General features: G+C 39.0%; 1 protein-coding gene across 1 annotated transcript in view; it reads right to left on the reverse strand.

The window, feature by feature from the left end:
* opcml (opioid binding protein/cell adhesion molecule-like) overlaps positions 1-8277 on the reverse strand; it is a 221157-nt gene that overhangs the window by 86812 nt on the left and 126068 nt on the right. The window lies entirely within an intron of this gene.

Here is an 8277-nt window from a genome sequence, read left to right on the forward strand (position 1 = left end):
ACATTCAGAGAATGAATCTATTCTAAGAATAGGTTTCACTTAGCTCAGTGACTGCTACACAGTGGCACTTGAAACAGTTTTTTTGTTGCTATGCTTTTGAATGACTAAAAATAGAGGTCTATAGGACAAAACCTCTTCAAATGGGACCTCTGGCTGTATTGATTTGGCAACCATGACACGAAACGGATGAAGGACTTCTTATAGTTAATTGAATTGCAAGGAAAATATTCATCATCCACCTGAACAATTTTACTCTTAGAATGACACAGATCTACAAAAGAAAGAAGAAAAAAAAGATAAAATTTGCTTTAGGGCTCCTTGCTATTAAAGCATTGTGTATCTATTCAGGTGTCCTCCACACCACCAAAAAGGCTGAAGCTGAACCTTTGCTGAACCGTTTTTTTTTTTTTGTCTAGTCTATCATTGCGCTAAGTTGTTGAAAAAATTTAATATCTGTGTTGTATACATCTGTCTGCTCTGAAAATGACAAAATTTACAGGCATTTTCAAAAAATTTAAAGTAAAATATAAAAAAACTAGTCCAAGGCCATCCATTCATTCTCACAAAATCTTCAACATCATCTCCAGACAGTGCTGACAAAAAAGTTATCAAAGGAATTTTGATGCATCAATCCATTTTGAAATTATACAGTTTTAAACCTGTGCCATTGAGATCATAAGATAACATTAACACTCAGGAATCAAAATTGGCTTAAGCTATTGTAACCAAACTCAGCACAAACAGGAATGTTGATTCGGTGTCCGGGCTAAGGAGCCAGTGGGCGTTGCTTTAGACTGCAGAGGAGAAACTACTTGCTGAACTGTTAGTTCAGGTCTCAGCTTATTTGTGTGGCTTCCTTGTTAAACTCTTCTTCTCTTCCTCCTAGGCCTAGGTTTTTTCTTTTTCTTTTTCTTTTTTTTGCACACATCACACACACACTTCATTCATCCAAACTGCATTAATCACTGACCCAGCTGACTAACGCTATGATTATATTTAGGTGTCCAAGTAGCAAAGCTGCAGGAAACCTGTTGTCCTTTGTTGTGGTTGTTTTTTTCTTTCTTACTATTTTTCTCCTGTAAGAACAAAATTGACCATGTGGTTTCCAAATTCCACCCACTACTCATGACACTCACTGACCTCAAGATGGCGGTGTAACAGTTAATTTTACGTTTTCACAATTATCTCGAAAAACACCTGTGGCTCAGAGCCAAAATTCTTTCACTATTTTAATCTCTCAAATCATCTTAACGCCGTCTGGTATTCAGCTCGAAAACTTTCAAATTTTGCAATTTTTTTGCCATCTGCTCAGACCCTGATTATTGATTATTGCTGCCTGTGGCTGTGTTTTATTCTGAAATTCTCAGTTCATTTTTTTGATAATTAAGTTGAGCAGAAAGGGTAACTTTCAGGGACAGTGTATAGGCGTTAATGAGAGTCTGAACTTCACTAAACCACATTCACTTTGTTTGCTAATGTGCTCCTGCGCTGCGTCTCCCCGTCCATATCTGTATGCATGGAGGGGATGCAGGCCACTTGGGAAGAGAGTGGCACTTTGCTGCACATCTAACAGCAGCACTCAGAATTACTGACAGCTTTTGAGTCTCATGAGAAGACTGAACAAGATAATTTCTTTACCTTAACATCAATTTGGCACGCTGTGAAGCTATTGGACAGGAGGCAACAAATGACAACACAATGACAGCTTTGGATGCCATCACTGGGGAAAGATACAAGTGACACATGGCAGTGTTCTCGTCTGGTATCAAATGTCTGTGCAAGTGTGAAAGTATTGATGGCTTGTATTCACAGGCTACAGTCTGCATTCTGTTGTGTGCTCATCAGTCTTTTCTCACATACAAGTGACTTCACAATAAAAGCATCTCTCTTCAAGATAAACACACTAAGTGCACTGCATAATATACAGTGACAAAAGCATAATTTTACCTTTTAAGATTTTCTCTATACTTTTATTGCCCACTTCCTGGTAGTTGCAATAGTAGAGCACAAGCACTTCAGCACAAGTGGACCTTGAGATAACATTAAAAATAAAATATCCCTGCTGTTTTGTGTCAATATCCCACATCAGTTAATACCTTCATAATACCTCTGTTTCAAATTCCAGAAAATGTACAGACTAACCTAGATGATATGTTCAGAAAAAGCCTACAATAACCAAAAAGAAGCCCATCACATTCACCAAACTGTTGTTCAGTTTATTTGTAGGCTGTTATTGCGGAATTATGATGATGTCTTGTTCTGCAGAAATTGGCCAAAGATAAGACTTAATTAAAATTATATCTGCCCTGGATGCAACACAAGTTCTGTCTGTGCGCACGTCTTAATGGTTTTTAAATTAAATCCCCTCCCTGACCTCAGCAAAATCTAAGATAGGTGGTCTTAATTAGAGTCAAGGGTACAAGGAGTGGGGGAGGGCTGAAGCACTTGTTCACAGACAACCCCTCCCCCTCAGCCAATTAGGGGTGCAACTTTTGGTCATATGATGTCATTTTAACACCTTGGTGGCTTCTTCTTTCAGTGCTGTATGAGGAGAAAAAGGGGTTTAATAATAATCAATCAGAGAACTATTGTAAAGTCACAGGTATATGCAATATTTTCTGCAATCAGCTGCATACAGTGGTGTCTTGAGAATAAAATAAGACGGCAATCCATTTCAATCCATGTCATGTGCATTAGGTTTTTGACCCTCACTGTTCTACTTAACAGCAGGTCAGGTACATCCGGTGACCTTGCCAAAGCGCCACCACGAAGCGAGGGTGCCAAGCATGCAGAAATGACAAATTAGAATGGCATTGTTTGTTGCACGGCCCACATGAATCATTCTTGATGTATCACACAAACACGGACTGAAGGAGAGGGAAAGAAAAAAAAAAAAAAAAGCTAAACTATGCTGCCTAGATCAACTAGCCATGCTCTAAAATATAGGCTGCAGGTATTGATTTTAACATGCTCAAATGAACAAAGCCATTTCACTTAAATCAACATCTTTTTGATCGGTTGCAGCCGTATGCAGCCCAGCTCTTCCTGGCAGATTGTGTTTCTCATTTATTTCACTTATACATGCAATGACATTCACATAATTTCCTGCTGTGACGCATTAACACCAGACCCTGGGTGGTTTATTCAAACAATCCATGCTAATCTTCATTCATATCATGCAAGGACGGGCAGAGCTAGCAGACAATGGACCAGCCTCTGACCAAAGAACGCTAATACCCAAGAAAGAAAAAAAGAAGAAAGAAAAAAAAAAAAAACATGTGTAAACTGAATTTAAGATAAACACAAGAAGCTTGTGCTACAGAAAATGGACCAGACTCAGTGAATAGCTCCCTAAGCTTAACATGTCCTATGATAACTATTAATTTAGCTATACAGACTAATGAGCAGTGATAACTAATATGTCTTTGGGGTCATCAGGTGGGAACCTCCTTTCACCAGTGTTTCGTCTAGTTGGTCCCACGACACCTCCAGGAGGCTAGACAGTGATCACTGGCGTCCCAGAGTCACTCCCCTAATGCCAGCCATCACTGCTCCTCACACCAAGACTATTTTCTTTATCTTGCCTATGCTACCACGAACAACACCATCATCAACTCTGACAAAACACACTAGCAGATTAAGCAGATTCAGCAAACAAACTCCCCTAAACAGTTGGAGAAAGTGGCGGCCATTTTGAATGAGGGAGGTAGAGTCAAGGAGAGATGCCTTTTGAGCTAAACTCTCCCCTGCCGGGTTAGGCTGTGCTCTACCCTCCCTACTCCCCCACTCTCCAAGACATCAAACAAACAAACAAACAATCAAACTCACCTAAACAGCCAAAGACACACTACAAAACATTCAATACAAGCAAACAATACAGGCCACCTCACCTGGACTAACCGCATGGTCTCAAAGAGGCTCACACAGGCCACACCCCCACTTAAAAAAAAAAACACTTCCTCTTCCTGGATTTCTTCCTTGCTTCTCCTAAGAGTCTGTCTATCCTAAGTGCTCCCCCTGCTGGGCCCCCAGCTACCATTACTCCTTCTCATCCAAATCCACTGACTGGATCTTGCTGCCTCATCTGACATGTCCTTTACAATTTTCCTCACACTCTGTCCACTTGCTCCTAACTCCCTTACCAAAGAGACAACAGACCTTGCTACAAATCCTCTACATCCTACTTCCACTGGACAAATCCTAACTTTCCATCCTCGCTACACCTACCCAATTCACCCACTGTCCCTGCTTAGCCTGGGCCACTGCCTTAGCACCCCTTAATAATTCCTCCTGTCTACGAACCTGCTCCACGACTAGCTTTAGCTTACTAGAATAAAGAGCGTTCACTCAGTGGATTCAGATTCTACTGGCACTCAGGCAATAATGTTACATGGCTTATCTATGAGGGGATGACAGGCTGAGATCAGTACAACAAAGGTTTTTGCGACAATATTTGCAATCACACACGTTCTTTTGTCTTAGCTAATGGTTAAATGTATTCAAGTGACTATCTTTCTGTATAAAAAAAACAAAAAAAAACGAGCCCATAGGTCATCTATGCAGCAGGTTATTATGACCTAGAGTTACGTTTTGTTGTTCGGCAACCTCTTGTGGTTGTAGTATTTATGACCGGAGCAAAGGGAAAAGTGTGGCTGCTTGGTATAAAGAGGGAGAATGTCTGCCTTTGCAGGAGGTTGTGGTGGACGGATGGATCAACAAAACACAGGAATATGACACAGGAGAATGGTGTTAAGATTCTCACGCGAAGGTGACAGTATATGTTGTTTCTATTATCCATGACCCTTTGACAAGTAGTTTTTTGTGCCTAAACTTAACCAAGGTATGACCATTATTATAATAACCATGGCGACAAAGGTAGGTACATTTCTCTCGGTACAGTCTGTGTGTTTATTATTGTAACCATGACAACCAAGGTACGGTAAAGAGTTAAAAAAAACAACCTATATGATTGTTCAAGTTGTAAGAACTGCTTGTGGTATTCAAGTTCGTGATCTTTTTTGGGGTTATACTGAGGTTTTTTATGGTTTTTGTTAAAGCTAGAGGATGAAATGACAAACACACAGAAGTCATATATTACCACCACCAAGTTAAAGCTTGAGTGGAAGTTGGAACTTGGTTGATGCCACAAGTGAACACTGACAAGTGTAACACATCATTGTCTTATGGTGTATCACTGCCAGCATGAACAGTTGCACATACAGTGAATTTCCCCATGTGTACAAAAATAGGGACATTTTGAAATATAAAATAAATAATCACCATGGATTGTTCTACTTAACGTCAGTAAAATGTTATATACTAAATACATCTTAAAAAAAATCTTACTCAGACATCTCCGATTTTGCAACAACTCAACAGTTTAAGTGTTCTACTTCTCTTTATCCCTAGATAACATCCAGCCTACAGAGAGCCCTGCGGGTCTGTCACAGCAAGTCCTCCTCCTCTGGAGGAAGAGTAAAATGTCGGTTGACACATCACAAATTTAACAGTTTTGGTTGGATGATGAAAATTTAAAAGACCTTAAAGGATTAGTCCACATTTTTTCAAGTGTATCTTAATGCAGTACTCATTTTCCCACATGTACATTGAAAGGGCTCCTGGTTGCTGTGACTGTCCTCCCTTTCCAAGCTGACCACAAAGAGTTCCTTTCTAAAAGTAGTTTAAGTGTAAGTGATGGGGGACAAAAGCCATAGACATTGTCCTGTGTAGATGAGTTAGTCAAAAACACTTGCCCTGGAGCGGGTGAGCGAACTGTGCAGCATACGTTACCAATCTGACCTACTGCGATTAACAGTGAGCCAGGTTTGTGATAAAGAAAAACCTGAGTTCAACAAGATAGCTGTATAACAATCTAATCTCACTTTTTCCCTGTTTCCTTGAAAATATCTTTATATAATTGTAATTTTCAAAAGTAAATATGTTTTGAGAGAAATCTAAAGCTGAGATTTTTTTTTTTTTTTTAATCAATGTATTGAAAAATAGCATTTAAATACTATTTCTATAAGACAGGGCAGATACATTGAAATGCTATGCTTAATGTAACATCTTTGTGTTATTCCTCGTGTAAATGTAATCAAAATCAAAACTAAGGAGGATAACCTGTGTGATCACTTCTATTGTTACCAGTAAACCATACCTCAGATATTCCTCAAGTCTTGCAGTAATCTCTTCTGTGAATCTGTCTGATTTCTGATAAACATCATGGTGACTTCAGTAGAAATTGGAGAACAGAATCACTTATCCATTTGAACAAATAATTTCGTTATTTAACTTTGACTGCCTGAATTGCAGGATTGACTGTTTTTTTTTTTTTTCATTGACAGCTGACTGATTCTGTTGTTGTTGTTGTTGTCTGAGGGAAAATGCTTTTTTTTTTTTCTGAAATACAATAACAACTTGATTCAGGCCTGTTTTATACTTGTAGGAGCTTAAATGCCCCTGGCATTGAAGAGGGGCACATGATTCCAACTTTGATCTCAGATAACTACATCTGCCTCAATCTTGACTTATTTTTAATCAGACACCTTTGCTGCAGTAACAGTGTGTGTGTGTGTGTGTGTGTGTGTGTGGGGGGGGGTGATATCTGCAGTCACACTTTAAAATGTGAGGTAGGTCTTTCTTTTCTCTTAAGATGTTGTGCTGGTTTTTGTCACATCACAGGTCCCTCACTGCTAATGCCGCATGACGCGTCGCAAAGTCACTCAATGTATGCATTGTGAGAAGGGCATGAATTATTTAAGAAGATGGTACGTTTAAATGACTTGAATGTTCAGACATTCTCTGTTATCAATAGGTGTAATATTCTGTGCGCTCCCAGCAGGCGTGTGTTCAGCAGATATGCTGATACACTATCAGAGGCTCCTGCACTGACCTCTGCACGACTTTCTTGGGTGCGTGTGTCAGAATTAAAAGTGTGCGCACAAAGATGCATCGATATGGAAAATGCTAGTCGGGGTCTTAAATGCATGTTCAATTTTATTTATTTATTTTAATTTTTTTTCACATTCAATCTGTCAATATTCCAACCGTTTTTAGCAACTCTATTGACTAAAAGTAATGAACAGAAAAAGTGCTTGAAGGTCAAAGCTAAATCCTCCTGCATTAAGGCATCCAGCTTATGTGAGAGCCTTGAAAGTATGAAAGGCATCAACAAAAACTCTGTATGTGTGTGTGTGTGTGCGTGCGTATTTTTCAATAGCCATACGAGCTTGTTTACACTCACAGTACAAAAGAGATTGACATTGAACATTTTATCTTTAGAGCATTGCATTTAAAGTCTATTTCAGTGTCAGTAAAAATAAAACAACATCACGTAGATTCAAATCTTGGATTGTTGCTCTGTAACTGGTTTGGATAATGACAGCTTTGAGATTTCAACCGTTACATTTTGGGGGGGGGTTGTGGGGTGAGGGCCACTAAGTTTGTGGAGTGTACTAGGACAATGACATAAGACTAATGAGGAGCGAAATGATCTGGCAGTGTTTATTTATGTTTACAGCAACGACACACATCAGCTTTATCAGTAAGCAATTACTAAATCTTGCTTTAACCAAGAGAAGTAACTCATTTATTTATTTATATATTCTAATCCAATATTATGGGTCATTTACACAAAGTTTCTCCAGTCAGAAGCCACTTCGGTAACTGTTTTCATCAACACAGTCACATTGTAATTCTCAGAGACAGAGACTGTGGTTATATAAGACGAAGTCAACATTTCAGCCCTAATGTCAGTTTCATCAACATTAAATTGTTCATTTGTATGTATGCAAATATAGCAGTCTTTAACCCTGAGGTTATAAACAATTTACACGGCGACAGTAACAGTGTCCAATGTGAAGTGAGAGAAGCAGCTCCCGCTAATGCTTATTTAGGCAGAAACTGTCATCGCGGAGATGGATTCTGGTCACTTCAAGGTGAATGCATCTGACTGAGCAATTTCCATTCAAATATTAGTCAAATGGAACTAATACCTCAGGATAGAATGAATCAACAACTCAGATCATATTTGACACTGACATATGGATAGTGGGTTTGGGAAAGTTGGGAATTTCAGGGGTGGTGGGGAATTTAAAGAGAGGGTATGCAGAATTTCAGATAGTTAATCATCCAATTTCCACATCAGCAGGAGTCAATCAGAAAGTTACAGACATGCTGGTTTATTTCTCAGGGCCACTAAGGATGCCCTAAGGATGGGGATGTGCCAGCAGATATATATATATATATATATATATATATATATGTATATATATATAT

Source organism: Seriola lalandi, unplaced genomic scaffold, assembly GCF_002814215.2.
Source record: "Seriola lalandi dorsalis isolate HSWRI2012SDOR001 ecotype SW California unplaced genomic scaffold, Sedor1 jcf7180002054415, whole genome shotgun sequence".
In the NCBI taxonomy this organism is placed as follows: Eukaryota; Metazoa; Chordata; class Actinopteri; order Carangiformes; family Carangidae; genus Seriola; species Seriola lalandi.